Consider the following 23,198-nt stretch of genomic DNA (forward strand, 5'->3'; position numbering starts at 1 on the left):
TTTGAGGAATTCTATTTTGAGGAATCCATTATACGGAAATATTGTAAAATGTACAAAGATACACGTATGAGGGTGTTCTCCATGATATTTCAAAAAAATTAAAAAAAAAAAACAACAGAAGTGTTAATTAATTAAATATATTATTGTGGGGCGCCTGGGTGGCCCAGTCGGTTAAGCGTCCGACTTCAGCCAGGTCACGATCTCACGGTCCGTGAGTTCGAGCCCCGCGTCTGGCTCTGGGCTGATGGCTCGGAGCCTGGAGCCTGCTTCCGATTCTGTGTCTCCCTCTCTCTCTGCCCCTCCCCCGTTCATGCTCTGTCTCTCTCTGTCCCAAAAATAAATAAATTAAAAAAAAAAAAACGTTGAAAAATAAATATATTATTGTATGTTCATATATGGTGGGCGATTAAACCATTACAGTAGAATGCAGCATATCCAGATGAGTGCTTCTTGATCTTCTATCAGCCAGTGACTCCTCTTTGTAATGAATATTTTGTAATTCCCCCTTTACTATTGCAAAACAAAATGCACAGATAATATACCCTTAGGTAATTAGTTTTTTAGAAACTAATATTGCATTTAACTAAAATATGAGGTAGAAATGAAGGAAAAGCAATTATATCTGAGATGTATTTATTCTATGCGTCCACTTGATTGGGGCACAGAGTGCCCAGATACTTATTTGGTCAGTCACTATTCTGTGTGTATGTCTGTGAGGGTATTTTCGGATGAGATTAACATTGTTTAAATTTTTGTTAAGTTTATTTGTTTATTTTGAGAGAGAGACAGAGCACATGAGCAAGGGAGGGGCAGAGAGAGAGAGAGGGAGAGAGAGAGAATCCCAAGAAGGCTCCACACTGCCAGCACAGACCTGATGTGGGGCTCAGACCCACGAACTGTGAGATCGTGAACTGAGCCAAAGTCAAGAGCCAAGTCAAGACCGGATGTTTAACCTGCTGAGCCACCCTGGTGCCCCTGGAGAGGACTAACATTTAAATCAGCAGACTAGAGCAAATTGTCCTTCCTGTGGTGGGTGAGCTTCACTCCATCAGTTGGAGGCCTGGATAGAATAAATAGGCTGATTCTCACTAGGTAAGAAGCAATTCCTCCTGCCTCACTGCCTTCAAACTGGGACATGTTGTTGTTGTTATTCTTGTTGCTCTTGTTGTTTTTCCCACCTTTGGACTTGAATTGAAATGTCAGCTCTTCCTAGGTCCCAGCCCTGCTGGCCTTCAGACAAGAACTACGCCATTTTGGCTTTTTGGGGTTGCCAAGTCACTCTTGGGACTTGTCAGCGTCTATAACCACGTGAGTCAATTCCTTACAATAAATCTCTTTACATTAATCAGGAGAACCCTGATGAATACAGTATCTTATTTAATTACGTAAATATTCAGGCACAATGAAATTACCAGGTAAAAGAGTGCTATCTGATGCTTTGAAGCAATAGCTACAAATACAGACAAGTCGCATAGATATGATTCCAAACAAAAGAAATGCAAAGTTCTCTCCCTTTATAGTAATCTTATTTTTTTGAAAATTCAGAAAACATTATGTATATTAAAATGGTGGTTTGTGTTCACTTGAATAACAACGTAAGGTCCTTGCCTCAAATAATTCTAAATTCACAAACTGTGTGTGAGATCATGACCTGAGCAGATGTCAGATACTTAACCGACTGAGCCACCCAGGTGCTCCCGTTTATTCTAGTTTAATAACTATAACCATTTAGGAAATCTCTCTGCCATAAGCAAGGGCAAGCAGCTTGTAAGCAGACATACCGAGGTCTTTTTTTCTCGGCTAATGCCTACTCAGAGAACTATGTAATTAGAATTACGCTTTGGTGAAGAGCCATTGTTTTGTATTTTTATTTGTGTGTGTAGAAGGGAAAGAATCTCTGACTCACTGGGGAGGGCACATTGTCCCAACCATGGGGAAGAAAATAAAACTCTGACTTTTTTTTTTTTAATTTTTGAGAATTAATTCGCTCATTTTTGAGAGAGACAGAGCATGAGCAGGGGAGGGGCAGAGAGAGAGGGAGACACAGAATCTGAAGCAGGATCATGAAGGCTCTGAGCTGTCAGCACAGAGTACGATGCGGGGCCTGAACTTACAAACCACGAGATCATGACCTGAACTGAAGTCGGAGGCTTCACTGACTGAGCCACCCAGACGCCTCAAAACTCTGGCTTTTAAAAGCTGGCCATAACTGAAGCAAAAGGCAGCTGGCATTGTCAACGGAAGAGCACCCGGCGTCCCTGTGGTGTAACCATAGCTGCCATCGCTGGGGCATCCTAGCAGGAAACACGTGTGAAAATGATCACCTTTCTTAGGAATTTGTAGGTATAAAAATCAACACACCGTACTCGTAAACTAGTAGAAATGCAGGATAGGCTCATTCAAAATTGGGGCGATCGTGCAGCATCATTTGGAACAGAGAAACTTTTAAACTGGCAAAAGGACACACATGCAGTGCTGAGGCCACTGTTCTCTTTGAGTTTGGGAACTAATAGATTTTTCCTCCATGGTTCATTTCCTGCTTATCTGTATATTGCAGCACGTACCTCCCCCTATCAAAACGTGGCTTCAAAACCAACACCTGCAGGGGGCGTTTTGCAATCAAAGCTATAAGCACAAGGTGATGCTGAAAAGCAAATATATATTCTGGGGGTCTTGATTTGCTTTCAATTTTCCATGCTTTGGTGCATGAATGACGTTGGGTTATTTAAAATCATTTCCAAGGAGTCTTTTAAAAATATTTAAGCTACGGAGTTCAAAGTGCATATACAATTTAATTCTGCTAAAATAAACCATAGCCATGTGAACTTGAAAAGATCTAGACTTTTATTTTGATGTTGATTATTTATTAAGAAGTCAAACAGTCATCTATTTAATCAAAGGGCATTTGCTTCAAATTGCTTCCATCCATTGTCCTTACCATGAAAGACTGATTGTGCTTTGAACTAGGCTCCTTTTTTTTATGGGAGAGATAAAGAAAAATTCTTATAAAAGAACATGCACATCAAAGAATCAGCTCCCTAAAACATTTTCATTTTATACATGTTGGCTACATGCCTACATCTGTTCATAAATTGATATGCAATCTTTTTTTGTGTACATTTGCCATTGCTGAATGTTACCTCCTTCAAAGATGAAAATACCAATAGATTGGAAAGTAAACTTAAGATGAGAAACAGCATAGAAAAGTCTGTGGCTTGTGGCTATTTGTTGTCTTGTGTCTTTGCATTAGGTCTATCATAACCTTCTGTTTAATCTGAGATTGAGTCTTTAATAATTTATTAGCAAATAAAAATATGATGAGAAGTGGCCAAAACCAAGATATGAGAATGTACCAGAAATCTGGCATTGACTATAATATTTACTAAAAACACCTTATTTTCTGGCTAGGCCCAATTAGATCCCAGATCCTCATCTTAGGTAGCAGTTGAGATAAAAGAAAAAAATTGTTCACAAACGACATGAAGGAATGCACAACAGAGGAATCTTGATTATTTTTTCCCCTTCCAAACAACCCAGGGGAAGGAGAATTTTGCAAATGGAGACTGAAATAAGAAATGGAGGAGGGGGTGGGAAAGCCTTGACGGAGGTTCCTCGTAACAGACAAGGGTCAGTGAACTTTAGGCACGAGAGCATCTAAAATTAAAAATCAAGTGTTTCGTTTCCCTCTCTTGGAATTTTCCCCATCACCACCAAATCTTTCATATGTCAGATGCTTACAACACTGTGATAGTGCCACTTTGGGGAATGAAGTGAGATCTTCAGATTGGGGCCATCGATGCCAAGAGAGAATTAAGGTTGCCAGAAGTGGTAAGATCACTAAAGGAAACAGATCACTGAAGCAGGAGTAGGAATTCAAAACAAAAGGAGACATTTGTGCAAACAGTCTGGTCTGGGGATCCTCAGAAACACCAGCAGAGGACACATATAGAGGATGGAATTATATTTCTCATATCATCATTCAGTAGGACTGCTGAGGGTCACAGTTGACTGACAGTTTCCAGCCGCCTCCCCTACAGCCACATGGCACTCACACCCAAGCCACGCTTCCCAGGCTGCTCCCGTCCAATGACTAAGCCAGTGACCAAGCAAGGTATCCTAACTAAGCCAATGACTTGAGCTGGGCCATGCCTCCCTCCTGCGGGACTCCTTAAAGGCAGTCTTCCCTGGGGCCCTCCACCAGCCCCTCTGAGGCTTTCTCTGAACTACACTGTCGTCTGAGCCTCTTCCCACCCAATCCTTCCCTACCTCTCTCCTTCTGCAGGAGTTACCTGCACTGCAATCTGAAGGTTCTCCATACCTACCCCTGCTCCCTTCCCTTCCTCCTCCCCCCAGGAAACCTCTTGCTTGGCTAACACAACTTAGTGTGTACTTCTTGAAGGACCTAGACTAACATAGGTGGTACCAAGTGTTGGGTCTGGGAAAACGGACATTAAGACAGGGCTTGGGGGGTGCCTGGGTGGCTCAGTTGGTTAAGCGTCCAACTTTGACTCAGGTCATGATCTCACAGTTCATGGGCTCGAGCCCCGCGTTGGGCTCAGTGCTGACATCTCAGAGCCTGGAGCCTTCTTCAGATTCTGTGTCTCCCTTGCTCTCTGCCCCTCCCCCACTCATGATCTGTCTCTCTCTGTCTCAAAAATAAATAAAACATTAAAAAAAAAAAGACGGGGCTTGGGACTGGCACCCTCACTGGCTAGCTGGCACAAAGGGCTCTATCTTGAATAGACTGTGGGGGCCGTGATAGAGTCTCTGGCATGAGGTGAGAGCCCAGTTGCTGAAGGTTTCCCCAATGGTGGTGACCTTAGAAAATGTCCCATTAGAGAGAAATGCAGTGATTCTGACATGTGAAAGATATCAGGGAGTAATGCCTACAAGGAGTGGAATTGCCTTATTTTTAACAAGCCATATTGATGTCCTTTGATGGGATAATGAGAAATTGAGGGCAGTTAACAAACCATTAAAGGCTAAGTGTGTGAGCCAGAGGGCCCTGACAGCTTAAGAAAAGATCTTTATCTTCTAAAATGGAAGAGTAAAAAAAGCCCAGGAGCAGAAAGAAGCTATGACAGAATCTCAGAGCTCCAGCGATGTTTAAATGCTCAGACCAGACAGGTCTTTCGTGCTAAGGTCAGGGCCTTGGCTGGGAACCCCTGGGACCCTGAACACTCAGGGCTTTCAGAGGTGGCTACCCTTCCCTAGTAGGGAGCTATCCCCCCTCCTGCCTGTGATTGCTAGTGCAGAGACATTTCCCCTGCGAGGAAACAGGTGCTCCCGCTCAGGAGCTACTCCTGCCTCCTCTCCTGGCTACCAGAGTGATGAGCAGGGCTAAATAAATCTTCATGTGACCTGGACAGGGATGTACAGGGCCTGATAAGAGAAAGGAGGAAATTACAACCTAAAAGAATTATAAGAATTCACCAGCATGTACCATTAAGAATGAGTGGATTACCCCTTGAATTAGATCGAGAGGGTGCTTGATCAAGAGGGTTGGAACAAAAGAATGGTTAAGTGAGAATTCATTGATTTGGGGGGCTCTGGTGAGGCCGCAGAGGATCAGGTAAACTCACGGTTAGGGTGGCTCTTAGAAGACTAGAGATGGCTGATGCCGGGTCAAGTGGAGAGGCCAGAGTTATTCTGGCCAGCAGAAAAGGGGAGCAAAACAGGAGGAAGAAGCTGCTGGAAGGGAGCGTGCCGGCGTGGATGTGTCGTGGAAGGCCAAAAGGTTTCGAGTTTGAGCGCGGCATCTTCACATCTATCTAATCTATCTACTCGCACCAAGACCACACTTCTCCGGGTCACTCCCGGGCTGGAACTCAGTGTGGGTACCTGAGCTGAACCCGCCCAGCATGAGGCTCCTCTACCACACAGAGCCCAGACTTTCTCAGAACTGCACTGCGATTTAGGGTCCCTAGCCAATCCTTCCTTTTCTGCTCTCATGTCATAGATCCCTGCACTATGGACTGAAGTCCTGCACTATGGACTGAAGTCTCTCCCTACCATTTCTTTATTTTATTTTATTTATTTATTTTGAGGAACAGTGAGAGTGAGCACAGGGGAGGGGCAGAGAGAGAGAGAGAGAGAGAGAGAGAGAATAGGAAGGGGACTCCAGGCTGTCAGCACAGAGCCTGACTCGGGGCTGGGGCTGGAACTCATGAACCGTGAGATCATGACCTGAGCCAGAATCAAGAGTCAGACTCTTAACCAACTGAGCCACCCAGGTGCCTCTCTTCCTACCCATTTCTGCTGCCTTCTCCACGTTCACAAGCATTTCCACCACCAAATCTCTTGTGTGTCTAATCTCACTTCGGACTGCTTCTTAGAGGACGTGAACTGCCGAAGAGCACAACTCAGCTACGTGTGACACGTTTTACTGGCGCCTTTATTTCCCGAGCATGCACCACACCTCCCTGTCTCCTTGTGTGTCCAGCAGTTTTTGTTGAAATCTGGACATTTCGTATAATATATTAGTGCAACTCTGGATTCTCATTTTTCCGCTCATGAAGATTGTTTTTGTTACGGTTTTGCTTATTTCTTTGTTTCGTGCTTTCCCGGGCAAGATCTGTGAAATCGGTCTCCTCTCTGGTCTGTGAATGCTGATGTCTCTGCTTCATGGGTTTTTTGTTTGTTTGTTTTGTTTTTAAAAATCTTCTGGTTTTTATTTTTAACCTTGCTTCTGTGAAGTCACCCCTATGTCTGCATTGCTTTGGTTAGACAGAGGGTGGATCGAGGTTGTACTCAACCACTTCAAGCCCGTAAGGCTTCTGTTCTCTGCCGATAAATGTATATGAGAGTACAGGGGGCGACATTCAAAGCTCATGCCATGTTCAAGTATGCCCAGGCTTCTGCCCTTTGCTGGGCCCTTTTATGTTGAGCTTCAGTGTGAGCGAGGCATTGTAACTGGTTTGGGTTTTCTCCATTAGAAGCTGCACGCGCGCGCGCACACACACACACACACACACACACACACACAACCACACAAGAAATATGCCTTCTCCCACAATGACTACAAACTCAGGCTGGCAGAGCTGTGAGCCTTTCCTACTCAACTAGGGCTGTGTTGTCAGTCTTACCAGTAACACTGCTGGGTGCAGGCTTTTCCCACCACACCGCATTGAGGAAGCCCCTTCCCCCAGTCGGGGAGAAGCTGCTGGTCCTTAGGACCTGCCCTGCCCTGGAAAGCCTCCTTGTCCACCGAGCTGGAGGAGGGATGGGGGCAGCCAAGTCCAGAGAGCACCACAGATTCCCATGTTCCTACTTGGGAAGTTAAGCAGATTTTCAAATATAAATGCTCTTGGATTGTTGCGTGCTTTTGTTCATTTTCAGACTGTTAAAAGGTGATTTTTTTTGTTTGCTTTTTTTTCCAGCTTTATAGTTGCTTTTCAGGTAGAAGATTTGCCAGTCTCCTCACTTGGCTATAACTGGGAATTTCATCTCTAAAACAGTTTATATATATATATATATATATATATATATATATATATATATATATTTGAGAAAGAGAGAGTGTGAGTGGGGGAGGTGCAGAGAGAGAGAGAGAGAGAGAGAGGAGGACAGAGGATCTGATGATGCTGGCTCTGCATGGACAACACAGAGCCGGATGAAGGGCTCGATCTCACAAACTGCAAGATCATGACCTGAGCTGAAGTCAGATGCTCAACTGACTGAGCCACCCACGCACCCCTACAGCTTTTTTTCTAAAGTTTTTATTTAAATTCCAGTTAGTTAACATACAATGTAATATTAGTTTCAAGGGTAGGATTTAGTGATTCATCATTTCTATACGACACCCGGTGCTCATCACAAGTGCACTCCTTAATCCCCACCACCTATTTAACCCATCCCTCCACCCCTTCTCTCCTCTGGTAACCATCAGTTTGTTCTCTACAGGTAAGAGTTGGTTTCTTGGCTTGCCTCTCTCTCTCTTTTTCCCCCTATGCTTGTTTTGTTTCTTAAATTCCACATATGAATGAAATCATATGGTATTTGCCTTTCTCTGACTTATTTCACTTAGCATGATACTCTTTAGCCCCATCCATGTTGTTGCAAATGGCAATACTTCATTCTTTTTTATGGCTGAGTAATAATCCATTGTATATATATACCATATCTTCGTTATCCATTCATCAGTCGGTGGACATTTGGGCTCTCTCCATAATTTGACTACTGTATACAGCGCTGCTATAAACATTGAGGTGCATGTATCCCTTTGAATCAGTATTTTTACAAATTAGTAATTCTACAAATTTGAAGGGGCACATGCAGCCTGGTGTTTATAGCAGCATTATCAACGATAGTCAAGTTATGGAAAGAGCCCAACTATCTACAATAGCTTCTTTGTTCTTATTTCTGACTCTAGCCTTTCTCCCCTCCAACTCCACACTGAAGAGTATGTGATCATGCTAACATATAAATATGATTGTATCTCTCTCATAATTTAAATCCTTTCATGGCTTTCCATTTTCCTTGGATTACGCTCCTTATAAGACGCATAATCTGGGTTCTGCTTGCTTTTCTAGCTTTCCTTTTACTACTTCTCCCAATAAGCCTTTGTTCTCATTGGACTAGACATTGCTCATGCCACACTTTTATCTACCCATGGGACTCAACATATGTCTTTCTCCCTGCAATACTCACAACCTACCTCAGACTCCTTCCTTCTCTGCCTCACCCCTCCCAGCCCCGGGTTTTACTTTCCTGACTCTCGTTCACTCTTCAGATTTCAGTTTAGGTAGCATTTCCTTCCAGGATCACCCTTACTACATTCGCTCCTCTCAACTCCAGCTTGGTGCCTTTGATCTGGGTTCCCATCACCTGTTACATCTTTCCGTATTCTAGACCTGATCACACTGTTGATGTCATTGCTGTTTAATTGTCTCTTCCACTAGAATGTAAAGTCCACAGGGGCAGAGACTAGGGCTGTGTGTTCATGGCTGTGGTCCTAGCACTGAGGCCGATGCCACTTCTACTGCAAAATACTTGTTGAATGAAAACAAATGACTAAAGACCTGCTTAAATCAGGAGTCAGCAACCTTTTTCTGTAAAGGGCCTGATAGGAAATATTTTAGGCTTCATGGACCAGAAAGTCTCTTTTTGTGACCACTCACTCTGATTTCTTAGCAGCCATGGAAAATATAACAAATGGGCACGGATTGGTTCCAGTTCAACTTTATAGAACCTGGAGGCTGTCCCATGGGTTGTGCTTTACAAATCTCTGAATTAAGTGAATGAGTGATAGGTGGTTATGAAGTGAGTCAATGAATTAACTAAACTCTAATTTGTAGTTCTTTTGCAAATAATTAAAGCCCACCGTTTTCTCTACCTTTGGTCTAACCAAGAAAAATAAGGAATTAGCATTTCACACATAACAATTCCCCCTCAGGAACAAAATTTATGTCGTTTTATATTTTAATACAGAACTGTCTCAGGGAGTGTTGGTTTCTTCTTTGTCTCTCTTCCCTTAATCTTTATTTTCTTATTTCTTCTTATTTCACGTAATCCAAGGCACAAGGTTAAGCAAAGAAATCAAGATGGTAATTAACATGGTTAAATGACAATTTACATAGTGTACTGAGCATAACTGTAGAGAACAGTGAAGAAATACGTAGGGGCACCTGGGTGTCTCAGCTGGTTGAGCATCTGATTTTGGCTCAATTGTGATCCCAGGGTTGTGGGATCAAGCCCTGCATCAGACTCCATGCTGAGTGTGCAGCCTGTTTGAGTGTTCTCTCTCTCTCTCTCTCTCAAATTAAAAAAAATAAAGGGGGTGCCTGGTTGGCTGAGTCGGTTGAGGGACTGACCCTTGATTTCGGATGGAGCCCTGTGTCAGGCTTTTTGCTGGATGTGGAGCCTACTTAAGATTCTGTCTCCTTCTCCCTCATCCCCTCCCCATCTTGTGTGCTCTCTGTCTCTCTCTCTCTCAAAAAAATGCAAATTAAGAATACCATTGAAAGATGACAATTTGATGTTTTGAAGTTTCGTCTGTTTGGCATTATACCTTGCTTCCCTTTATCTACTTAATAATACCATGCTGGGGCACCTGGGTGGCTCAGTCGGTTGAGCATCCGACTTTGCTCAGGTCACGGTCTCACGGTCCGTGAGTTCGAGCCCCGCATCAGGCTCTGTGCTGACAGCTCAGAGCCTGGAGCCTGCTTCAGATTCTGGGTCTCCCTCTCTCTCTGGCCCTCCCCTCATTCGTGCTCTGTCTCTCTCTGTCTCAAAAATAAATAAATGTTAAAAAAAATTTTTTTAAAAATAATACCATGCTTTACATTATACCCTTACTTTTTTAGCAGTGTAGTCAATTAATTAAATAAGAATTGGTCCATTAATAGATTTTACTTGTTCTTTAAGAAACACTGTGTTCTGGGGGCACCTGGGTGGCTCAGTCAGTTAAGCATCTGACTCTTGGTCTCAGCTCAGGTTATGATCTCACAGTTTGTGGGTTTGTATGTTGAGTCAGGCTCTGCACTGGCAGTGTGGAGCCTGCTTGGGATTCTCTCTCCGTCTCTTTCTGCCTCTCCCATGCACAGGTGCACTCTCTCTCTCACACAATGAATACATAAACTTAAAAACAACAACAACAAAAAGAATCACTGTGTTCTGTTTTATGACTTTACATGTATAATTATGAAGAAAACCTACTTTAATTAGGAAATATTTTTAAAATTATTAGCAATTACATTATTATTACTAGCAATAATATTACATTATTACTAGCAATATACATTATTATTGTGGAGACAATTCATTATATGCCTTATAAAACTGGATTTGTATTCCATTTTTTGATCAGGTATTGGGGCATTTGCCCTAAATGTGTGTTTATATTTATATATATATATGTTTGTTTATATATATATATATATATATATATATATATATATATGAGAATAGAATACTAGAATTAATCAGTAACATCTGAATACACAATGGTTTGTGAACTTTAAAAATTAGCACTCTCTGAATTCACTTCCAGGAGGATGTGTCTTTATCACTTAAGAAATAAGACATCTCATTCAAGATTTTTATTAGAATTTTTTTATGAAAGAAAAATTGTTCTCAACTACTTCCTAAAATTTCTCAAAGTATTCACTCGTAGCCTTTTCCACTAACAAAGCATACAGTGAGAATTCATATAACAGAGATTTCTTTATTGATATAGAGAAAAACCTGATGTTATAGTTCTGAAGTCACCTTCTACTCTTAGGGAATTTTGAAGAAAAAGATTCCAGGGAACAAACAGAAATGACCTGGATCATCTTGCCTCTAGCAATCATGGGAAAAAGCCAGCCATCTTACATATTTACATCAGGTAGTTCAAGATCAACAGATTCACAATAGGTGGCTGAATTGATAATTTGTTTTATCTTAGTGGTTCATTTAATTGTAATCATTAACGCTCAGTGAAAGACTGTTCTAAAAACTCAGCAATTAGTCCTGGGAAATTGCATAAACAAAAAGCTATTTATCTCAGCATGAAATTCAATAAATACCACATTAAGCATAAGAGTTTCCAATTAAAAGAGGAACCACATGTCTATACCTTCACACAATGATCTCTGAGAACCAAGTGGAATTGCATCTGTGTAAACTCAGGAACATATAATGCATTGCAAGCAGACTCCTTCTTCTAAGTGAGTTTGCACACATTGAGATAATGTTCCTTATCTCACAATGGCATTTCTGAAATCTCTATTTTAGTAGATGTCACTAAAAAAAAGAGGTGGGGGGGCGCCTGGGTGGCGCAGTCGGTTAAGCGTCCGACTTCAGCCAGGTCACGATCTCGCGGTCCGTGAGTTCGAGCCCCGCATCAGGCTCTGGGCTGATGGCTCAGAGCCTGGAGCCTGTTTCCGATTCTGTGTCTCCCTCTCTCTCTGCTCCTCCCCCGTTCATGCTCTGTCTCTCTCTGTCCCAAAAATAAATAAACGTTGAAAAAAAAAATTTATAAAAAAAAATAATAAAAAAAAAATAAAAAAAAGAGGTGGGGAGTCAATGGTCAAATGCATTGGGATATTTTGTATTAAACATTATACAGCAGTTGGCTTTATTTCCTAACGGGACTTCTCTGATCTTTGAGTATGCTAAAATGTACATTCGACTGGGAGAGGTGCATGGTATATATTTTGCGAACTTATAACTGTGGAGCTCCATTTTCCTCTAAATATCTATTAGTGTGATGAGGAATCATTCCTTTTAAAAATGACGTTGGAAGTCCCTTTTATAACATGACTTTTTAAATGAACTAGTTATAACCACTTATATGTTCTATTTTCTTACTTTTTGTAGCACCTTTAAAAAGTAATTTCGAACTTAAAGTTGTAAAAATAGTACAAAGAAATTTTATTTGCCCTTTACCCAGATTTCCTAGTTTGCCACATTGTTTTTTTATTCTTTCTGTTTCTCTTTCTCTCTTCTTTTCTTCACCCTGATCTTCATCTATGTAGCTAACTACTTAACCTACCTACCCACTTATCAACTGTTTTCTCATGAAGCATTTGAGTGTAGTATTTTTTACCCCAGTGCCCAGCACAGTGTCTGAAACATCAGAGAGAATCATGAAATGATTGATGATTAGTGAATGATGCCTTTCAGAATTTTACCTAAACAAAGCTCAGTTATAAAAGGCCATCTTGGAATACCATTTAAATGTGAAGTCTTGGGGCACCTGGGTGGCTCAGTCGGTTAAGCATCTGACTTTGGCTTAGGTCACGATCTTGTGGTTTGTGAGTTTGAGCCCCGTGTCAGGCTCTGTGCTGACAGCTGAGAGCCTGGAGGCTGCTTCGGATTCTGTGTTTCCCTCTTTCTCTCTGCCCCTTCTCCACTCACACTTTGTCTCTCTCTCAAAAAATAGACATAAAAAAATTGAAATGTGAAGTCTTTATTATGAAAAGCCAGTGAATCAATTTTAGAAGTCAGAAATATCATCTTACTATTTCTTTTTTTTTTTTTAACGTTGATCTATTTTGAGAGAGAGCGTGTGCACACGCTCACACAGGGGTGGGGGAGGGGCAGAGAGAGAATCACAAGCAGACTCTGTGCTGTCAGCGCAGAACTGGACTTGGGGCTCAATCTTACAAACTGTGAGATCATGACCTGAACTGAGATCATGACCTGAGCCAAAATCAGGAGTTGGACGCTTAACTGACTGAGGCACCCAGGCGTCCATCATCTTACTATTTCTTCACAATTGCAGCATTTGAAAGTTTCCTAACCAAGAATAAGAACAAACGCCTGACTATGTTTTCTTTTTCTGAATTATGAATGAGCTCCTGTGATGAACGAAAGCCAGATACCTTGCCTTCTATTCCAGTCCAGGACGGATATGTCCAGCCCTGTGGTTTCAAGGCAGCTGGTACACTTACTTAATGACTAAATTAAACTTACACAATCCACTGAGAGACACTGACTTCTGTTAGCTAGGTCTTTTCTGTGATTCTTTCCTCTCTGTAGAACTCTCTCAACTTTCTCTTTCAGTTTTATTTCTCCATCCAGAATAAATTTTCTCTAGTATTAGTATATTTAAAGCTCAGAGAGACTTGCTTATTGGTACCAAGAAAAGCCCCCTGTAACATGGTTACAATTGGGACTTAAAACAAACCTCTTTCTAATCAGTCTGGAGAACAACAAGAATGGTGAGTGTGCAAAGTAGAGGTTAATAGAAAAATAAAATGTGATTTTTAAATTAAATTAAATTACATTTTCTTTTAGCTTTTTTAGAGAGAGAGAGCACAAGCAGGGGAGAGGGGCAGAGAAAGAGAGAGAGAGAGAGAGAGAGAGAGAGAGACAGAGAGAGAATCTTAAGCAGGCTCCACACTCCGAATAGAGCCTGACCCAGGGCTTGATCCCACGACCCAGGGCTTAATCCCATGACCCTGGGATCATGACCTGAGCCAAAATCAAGAGTCACACACTCAACCAACTGAGCCCCCCAGGCGCCCCTAAAATGTGATTTATTTCATTTTAACAATGCTAAATGCTTCTATTTATATGAGGGGCCTAAAGTAGTCAAATTCATTGACACAAAAAATGTTGAGGGGAAGAGGAAATTAGGTGTAATTATTTAATGGGTAGAGTTTCTGTTTGGAAAGAAGAAAAAGTTCTGGAGATGGATAGTGGTAATGACTGCACATAAATGGGATTGTGCTTAATGCCAATGAACTGTACCCTTAAAATGGTTAAAATGGTAAAATTTTATGTAAATTTTAACACAAGTTTTTAAAAAGAAAACTAAATGAGGGGCGCCTGGGTGGCTCGGTTGGTTAAGCCCCGACCTTGGCTCAGGGCATGATCTCACAGCGTGTGAGTTCGAGCCCCATGTCGGGCTTTGTGCTAACAGCTCAGAGCCTGGAGTCTGCTTTAGATTCTGTGTTTCCCTCTCTCTCTGCCCTTCCCTCTCTCATGCTCTGTCTCTGTCTTTCTCTCTCTCAAAAATAAACAATAGGGGCGCCTGGGTGGCGCAGTCGGTTAAGCGTCCGACTTCAGCCAGGTCACGATCTCGCGGTCCATGAGTTCGAGCCCCGCGTCAGGCTCTGGGCTGATGGCTCAGAGCCTGGGGCCTGTTTCCGATTCTGTGTCTCCCTCTCTCTCTGCCCCTCCCCCGTTCATGCTCTGTCTCTCTCTGTCCCAAAAATAAAATTAAAAAAAAAACGTTGAAAAAAAAATAAATAAATAAACAATAAACAATAAAAATAAATGCTACTGAAAATAATAATTTTTTGCCTATAGTTATATAAACATCCTTCTGGTTTTTGAATCCATGCAATTAATGTTATCTTTTGCTTACATAAAATCAAATTTTACAACATTTATGTTTTTCTTTCATACAGTATATTTACTTGGTAATTTTTCTGCTTCCAAAAGAGATTTGATGGAGGCTGTGGGAGGTGAGCATCATTGGGACCTTTCAAGTGTGTGGTGACTGGCTCATACATGGGAAAAACAAACCAGCCTGGGAAGACTAGAAAGGCCGAGATTGGGAGGTGGATGAGACTCTCACCAAGAGCTAGACGAGGAAAGTATTTCCCCTGGAGTAGGTATGAGAAAAGACCTGGAGTCACATAAAATGAGGGACTCCAACAGCAGCAGTTCCTGTGTGGAGTGAACATGATTTGTAATTGCTTTGAGATAATGAACTCTTTCCTCATTTAGATTTTCATTTTAAAAGCTTCTTTATGGGGCGCCTGGGTGGCTCAGTCAGTTAAGTGCCCGACTCTTGACGTTGGCTCAGGTCATGGCTCATGAGTCTGAGCCCCCTGTCGGGTTCTGTGCTGACCGTGCGGAGCCTGCTTGGGATTCTCTCTCTCCCTCTCTGTCTACCCCTCGCCGGCTCTCTCTCCCTCTCTTTCTCTCTTTCTCTCTCTCTCAAGATAAGTAAATATTTTTAAAAAATAAATCTTCTTTGTGATGTGAGTTTTTAATTTGTCTTTTGTTTATGTTCCTTTCCTCTTTTCCACTTAGATCTAATATCTGTGCACAGGTCCAGTATCAGTACTTGTCTGATGATTGCTTATCTTGGAGGAGTGCTAATTTCCTACTAGAGAATATTGTGGGGAAGAAGGAGGAGGCCCAAGATGGGCAGTCCAAAGCTCTTTTAGGTTTATCACAAATGCCATCTTATCTGTTTGTTTGTTTCTTTTGCCCTGGGAAATGTCTCTCTCAGTTTTTGGTGTTCAAGGGCAAAGACCTCTGGCCAAAGTTTTTTGTGTATGATCTGCCCATCGTCACCTTCCCTCTTTCTCTTACCCAATTTCACAACATCTAGCCCCATAGACTGAAAATTAGAATTTAGACACATGGAAATACAATATGAGTACATCTTCTTCAGCTGCAGCCACCTTCTCTGTTATTCTCACTCTGTGCAAAGGATCAAGATGTGTCTTTCAGCACTGTGACACTAGATTTTATGAAAACCCTCAAGATTTTAGGGAAATCTATTTTTAGTTTGAGGTATACAGAGGTCTGGGTCAGTTCTAGTCTCCTTTCTAGTCTTAGGTCAACTTTATTTTTTTTTAATTAATTAATTTATTTTGATGGGGCGGGGGGTATGGAGAGGAGCAGAGATAGATAGAGGGAGAGAGAGAATCCCAAGCAGGCTCTGAGCTGTCAGTGCGGAGCCCGATGCAGGGCTTGAACCCACGAACTGTGAGATCATGACCTGAGCTGAAATCAAGAGTTGGACACTTAACTAAGCTACCCAGGCACCTGAGGCCAACTTTCATAGCATTTCACAGATAATGCAGTAGGCATGCAGGTTGTGGCTACCTCCTTATTGCATTGTCAGCCAAGTTTTATCTCTTATCTTTTCATTTTTAGACAACATTCCAGGAGAGCAAAAATTTAAGATGTTACCTGAAGGAATTTCTGGAGCCCTACTCTAAACCCAATCCTGAAGATGTCACAGAAGGGAGAAAGAAAATGGTGGGTCTAAGAAAATATTGGAAAAACTGAAAAGTCCCTGGAGAGACAGAAGTTGGCTCCGTTCTGAGTCCTAGCTGAAGTAAGAGCCTCGGAAGGGAAGAGGCGATGGAAGATAGCATGGGTATAGAAAGAGAGCATTGATTGGCTCTTGCCTTCTCCGTCTAAACTTGAGGCAGCAGATTAGAAGCCCAGATCAGTGAGATTAATGCAAGGGTGATCTTTGAGCTGAGGAGAGATGGGGAGGAATAAAATGAGTGCAAACAACTAAACAGGGCCTGGGCTTCCCCACCTTCCCTCCTTCTCCAGCACTGCACACTCCAAGGACAGCTGGTTACAACTGAGGGAGACAATTCTTGGAAAAGGGGTGGCAAATGGAGAGGCCAGATTGCAAAGTTATGCATCCTTCTTTTATTATGCATTCCCTTTAAGACTGGAGACAAGACTAGACTTTCTCTATCATTGACCCCGTTCAACACAGCATTAGAGTTTTAGGGAAATAGGGCAATGAAATAAATGAGTTTAAAGGTTAGAAGGGAAGAAAGGAAAGTCATTATTTGAAAATGAAAAGATCAATCTACATTTTAAAAAGTTGAATAAACTGGGAAGCTGATTGAATAAGAGAGTGTAGATAGTATCCTTAGCTCATACTATTTCTTTATACAGGCAACAACCAACTAGAAAATGCATTAGAAATCCAGGCATCATCCAGAAGAGTATTAAAAAATCTGTAAGTAGATATTTATACATCATAAGTTTTTAAATTTTTTTCTTTGTCATTCCCTTTCTATTTTACAGTTGTCATATAAGGTGGTTATAATGGTTAACAAAATAGGGTTCATAATTTCCTGTATATCAAACAGGATTATTATTGGACTAGAGGAGAAATGGACATCACCCAGAAATGAAAATAATCCAACAAAAATCCACAAAGCTTTTTTTTTTTTTAATTTTTTTTCAACGTTTATTTATTTTTGGGACAGAGAGAGACAGAGCATGAATGGGGGAGGGGCAGAGAGAGAGGGAGACACAGAATCGGAAACAGGCTCCAGGCTCTGAGCCATCAGCCCAGAGCCCGACGCGGGGCTCGAACTCACGGACCGCGAGATCGTGACCTGGCTGAAGTCGGATGCTTAACCGACTGCGCCACCCAGGCGCCCCTCCACAAAGCTTTTATGGAGAACTTTTAAAAATATTATTATAGGTCATAAAATAAAACCCAAATAGAAAACCATACGATGCTCACTGATGGACAAAATATTGTAATAATGTCAATTATCCCCAAATTGTTCTATAAATTCAATATGATTTTACTAAAAATCCAAGAGTATTTTTGATACTATCATCAAATCTATTCCAAAATGTATATGGAAAAATGAAAGTCCACAGATAAAATGCTGTAGTGACCTATATTATAATGGGAAGCAGACCCTCACTGCTTTCACACTTAACCTATCTGAATAACCTATCCTTGATTCCCATTTTATTCCTTGAGGGTTTGCAACCACTTATGGTACCGATTACTATATAAACCAGCCTTCTTAGTTGCCAACAAGAAAATGCCTTCTAACTATTTTAAGCAGAAAGGGGTTTATTAAATGGTATGTGCAGTTTACAGAATCATTGGGAGGACTGATGGAACAGTCTAAGCTGGGCATCCACATCTGTCTGGAGCACCTCCTTCGGCTCAACACTCATACAGACTCTCTTTCCCATTCTCAAACTTTGAAGCAACAGCAAGCCCGTACTTAATGTAACTATCCTCACACAAGCAAGATGAACTCAACCTCCCTGGAAAATCTCAGCATTGTTAAAACAGCAAGGTGCTACCTTATTCCCAATTAAATTATCAAAAATTAGAAGGACATCAAATATTAATGAGAAGGTGAGGAGGCAAACTGTGTACCGTCGGTGGAAGAGGAAACTGGCCTGGCTGTCCCGGAGAAGCAAGAGGGGTAGGGCCGAGGTACTTAGTAAAATTAGCTTGGCATATATAATTATGGAATCCTGCTCCTGGATCCATACTTTAAGTTTTTAATTTTTTTATGTTTACTGACTTGAGAGAGAGGAAGAGAGAGAGTGAGAGGTGGAGGAACAGAGAAAGAGGGAGACACAGAATCTGAAGCAGGCTCCAGGCTCTGAGCTGTCAGCACAGAGCCCGATGTGGGGCTTGAACTCATGAACCGCGAGACCATGGCCTGAGCCGATGTCAGATGCTTAACCAGCTGAGCCACCCAGTTGCCCCACTGGATCCATACTTTCGCAAAATTCTCGGGGTACCTGGGTGGCTCAGTTAAGTGTCCGCCTTCAGCTCAGGTCATGATCTTGCAGTTGGTGAGTTTGAGCCTGCATTGGGTTCTGCACTGACAGGGCAGAGCCTGCTAGGGATTCTCTCTCTCTCTCCCTCTCTCTCTGCTCCTCCCCTACTTGCACGCTCTCTCTCAAAATAAATAAACATACTTAAAAAATAGCAATAGTTAAAAAAAGAAAAATAAAAACTCTCTTACAGATCCATGAAAGACTGTACAAGGATATTCATCAAGTGTTGCTTATTGTGGTGGAGATTGAGGCCATAGTGGAGAATGGTAAAGAGAAAATGATAAAGATAAAAGATAAAATGATAAAGAAATCAGTGACTGCACACCACGGACTACTACGCAGTGATAGAGACAAAGCATCTGATATGCATAGAGCCACAGAGGTAGATCTTAAAAGCAAAACGTTGTTTTTGTTGCAGAGTATCTATACCACAATACCATTATGTAAATTAACACACACAAAGTATATTTATAAGTGTCTATTCATCCATATGAACACATATCAAGCACATTGGAGAAGATGACCGCACTACAGAGAATGAAAGTGGAGAAAAATGATTTAAAAAGGATGGGCCTTGCATAGACGCGTAATGATGTGGGTTGAGGTTGATGCGATGAGGGTTTTTGTTTTTTTAATGGAGGAAATGTTCTGTGATATATGACATCCCATTCTCCAGAGTTAATCATAATAATTAAAAATTCAAAAATTGCTCCAAAGGTGTGGACACACTTCCCTTTCAAACATCGCGCTGACTCGTTTACGTCTTCAGTCTTATTCATCCCCAAGCCCCTTATTTTCTTGATTCCATCTAAGTCTTGGCAAAGGAAGGGGTGAGGTTAGAACAATCTTTCAAAACTTTGAAAATGGTTCTAATTGCTCCACATTTAGGCAGAGTTACTGGTTGCTTAATAGCCATTTAGAACTCTTTTTTGGAAAGCAGACAGCCATTCCAGGCTATAAAGGTAGTTTCAACGAAATGTTCTTTTTGACAGAAGGAAGACATTGGAGAATTCGTATGCTATTTTAGCTGGCTCTGTGATTGCAATCACACAAATCACTCCATTCCAGAGAGATTTCACGAACAGGAGGTTTTTCCATTTCAGCCTTTCAAGGTAAAACATTATCTTTTCATTTTCTATATACTCTAGGGAATCAAGAAATTATGAAACGTAAGCCATAATTATAATAGCATTTCTAAGTCTTCCTTGATGGTCACAGTTAAGAAAAGGGAAGAGGAGAACTCTTTTGTTCCCAGTGACATTAAAATGCCCAGTCAGATAAAAATAATATTGAATTGGCTTTCCTTTGTTCAACTGTTGTAACCTGCAATCTCACTGCCTATTTCACCCCAAAATGAGTTAGTGTTGCAGAGCAAGATAATGACTCTCCCATAAGCTTATGAATTGCTATAGAACTGGAACCGTTCGGTGCAAAGAACTGAAATGAAATCAGAAGGTGAGTTGACTATAGATTTGTCATACATTTGCCAGCTGTTCAATCTGGCCTTCTGTTCCTATCTTTGGTACTTTTATTTATGCACATGTAACACCATGAGGAAGCAGAGAGTATAAACGGCAACTATCTCTTGGGTCATTCAATTTTGGCTTTATATTTTCTACTACGCTTATGACTGCTGGTCACATTTCTATTCCATTTGGGTGGTCTAATTTAAATGCGGAGTATCATATGAGGGATGGCAAGAATGCAGGCTTCCTGAGGACTGATCTTTGCAAGAGCTAAGACCTAACGTGCATGGCTTCCATTCACTGCTGAAGGAAGACAGTCCCTTAAGTGTAGAGCCATGTTTAGTAGTTGAAAATAGAATTCTTTTTAGAAATAAAGATTGTAAGATATGAGCCATTGGATATTAAAAATATCACTCAGGTTTGCCTGGATGGCTCAGTCGGGTGAGTGTCTGACTCTTGATTTTAGCTTAGGTCATGATCTCCCAGTTGGCGACATTGAGGCCCGTGTCAGGCTCTGTGCTGACAGTGTGGAGCCTGCTTGGGATTCCCTCTCCTTCTCTCTCTCTCTCTCTCTCTCTCTCTCTCTGCCCCTCCTCTGCTCCTGCTTTCTCTCTCTTTGTCTCTAAATAAATAAATAAACATTAAAAAAATAAAAATAAAAATAACCCTCCATGTGATTAAAAAAAAAAAGATAATCCAAAATGATTTCTTTTCCAGGATCATTTCTTCATTAATGTGTGAATACTGTAAGAGAACAGGTGCAGTAAGTTGAAATTCACAGTTGAACTGTAACCTATGAAACCTTTCTGAACATTCCCTCATTGAAAGCTCTTTTCCTCTTCATTGCTTTTCCTGCTTTCTATTTCTACATGGCCATGAGCAGCTGAAATCGCTGGCAGATCTGGACAGTATTTACTAAAAACATGTTGGTACCCAGATTCTACTGTTATTAACTAAACATGAAGCTGGAAACAAATGGGAGATGCTGGAGATATGAGTTAAGTCCCAGTCTCACGGTAAATGGCACCAGACTCTTTCACCCATAGTCTGCTTGTTTCAGGAAGATAAAACCCAATATCAACACTGTGTGGGTGATAATCTTCTGCTTTTTCTCTTTCAGACAGCAAACAGCATTTGCTCTTCAAATCCCTAAATATTTTTGCGTTCACATTTTCCAAATACTTAAGGCTGCTATTCTGAGATAGTGGGAACCAGCCCAATCTGTCATCTTATCTCTCTTAAATAATGAAACCCAGATTGCCACAATCAGCTAAAACGGAATCCAGAGGTTGCCATCTGAGAATGTGGGATGTTGCTAATGGGTGAAGTACAACTTCCATAGCCAAGGCTTCAAAGTCACAGCAGATGTGTTAATGAACTTGGAAATCTGAGATAATTGTAAATACACAGGAATACACATAAGCCAAGAGATTGAGGAGTCCTGTAACATTAGGGATACTCTATTTGAATTATCTTACTTTCCTGAAGTGAAAGAAAATAAAAAATAATTGAAGGGAGTCCTCTTTAGACTCATCACACTTTTCAAAGTCAAGTTGATTTTACTTGCATTGATTTAAAAAAATTTTTTTTAACGTTTATTTATTTTTGAGACAGAGAGAGACAGAGCACGAATGGGGAAGGGTCAGAGAGAGAGGGAGACACAGAATCTGAAACAGGCTCCAGGCTCTGAGCCATCAGCACAGAGCCTGACACGGGGCTGGAACTCACGGACCATGAGATCATGACCTGAGCCGAAGTCGGACACTCAATCGACTGAGCCACCCAGGCTCCCCTTACTTGCATTGATTTTAAGCATCCATCATTTCATTTCTAGTACTAATGTGAATGAGGTTAAAATGCAAGAAATTACAAGTCTTGTGTCCCTCAGCAATATTCCACCATTTGACAGAGATATATGTAGGTAGGCATAACAAATTTCTGGATGCCTATGTCCATATTGTCACTTTTGTATAATTTTAGTTTTGTATTAATTGTATTTTCTAACTTTCCTTCAATAAGCATGTATTTAGGTTTTATATTGTAGATTTTATAAATATAGTTTTATTTGTGTATTTATTCGTATTGAATAATAAGAAAGTTTAAAACATATTTAAGAGGATCAAATGAAAAATAGGAAGCCAACCATTATCATTTAAGACTCAGTCTGTAAAATTCTAATGCAAGGACACCACACACACACACACACACACACACACACACACAGGCTGCATCTGAAGCCAAGAGAAACACATGATCTAATTTATTCCTGTGGGAGAGTATTATGATTAAGACAATGTTTAGGGAAACACATGATTTCTGTTCTCGTATGTATAGTGAAGGGGTGAAGGGTCAGGAGCGCCCCCAATGGCTTATGGTTCTAAAGGAAAGGAACATAGTCAGTGTGCCCTGCAAGCTTGTGACGGCAGGAAACATGTCAGCCATCTTCACTAATGTATTTCCAGAGCTTAGCACAATGCCTGTTTATTCGCTGGCAGTATGGAGTTAATCGTACCTACCTTTCAGTTGTTAGGAGGATTAAATGAACACAGGATTGAGATAATATAGTATTTGACTGGTCTGGTTGTCTATTGTGTAACAAACAACCCAAGGTGTTGTGGCCGGAAATAACCACAATTATTATTTTGCCCTGTCATTTAGGCGGGGCGCAGTGGAAATAGCTTGCTCCTGCTTCATTCGGGCTTCAGGTGGGGCGGTTTGAAAACAAGGCCTGTAATCACCTACAGGCTCAAGGCTAGCTCACTCTAAGCTCTGGTGGTGATGCTGCCGTCAGTTGAGTCTGACTGGGGGGCCGTCAAGCGAGAGCACTTACATGTGACCTCCCCTTGTGGCCTGAGCTTCCTCACAATGTCATCCTTGGGTTGGAAGAGTGAATGTCCCAAGACTGAGAGCCAGAGAGAACTCCTGTGATCTTGCCTTGGAAGTTTGCAGTGTTACCTCTGCCGTGTTGTCTTTGTTTAGGCGACA

The 23,198-nt window shown here is 41.4% G+C and overlaps 1 long non-coding RNA gene across 1 annotated transcript; it reads left to right on the plus strand.

The window, feature by feature from the left end:
• Positions 1-16,330: 16,330 nt before the first annotated feature.
• LOC121031294 (uncharacterized) lies at positions 16,331-19,860 on the plus strand. The gene is made up of 3 exons (XR_005790654.1): positions 16,331-16,510; positions 17,095-17,158; positions 19,740-19,860. It is a non-coding gene; the product is annotated as an uncharacterized LOC121031294 (long non-coding RNA).
• The last annotated feature ends 3,338 nt before the right edge of the window (positions 19,861-23,198 follow it).

The sequence above is a fragment of the Herpailurus yagouaroundi genome, unplaced genomic scaffold (genome assembly GCF_014898765.1).
Source record: "Herpailurus yagouaroundi ecotype Mexico unplaced genomic scaffold, PumYag 141, whole genome shotgun sequence".
NCBI classification, from domain to species: domain Eukaryota; kingdom Metazoa; phylum Chordata; class Mammalia; order Carnivora; family Felidae; genus Herpailurus; species Herpailurus yagouaroundi.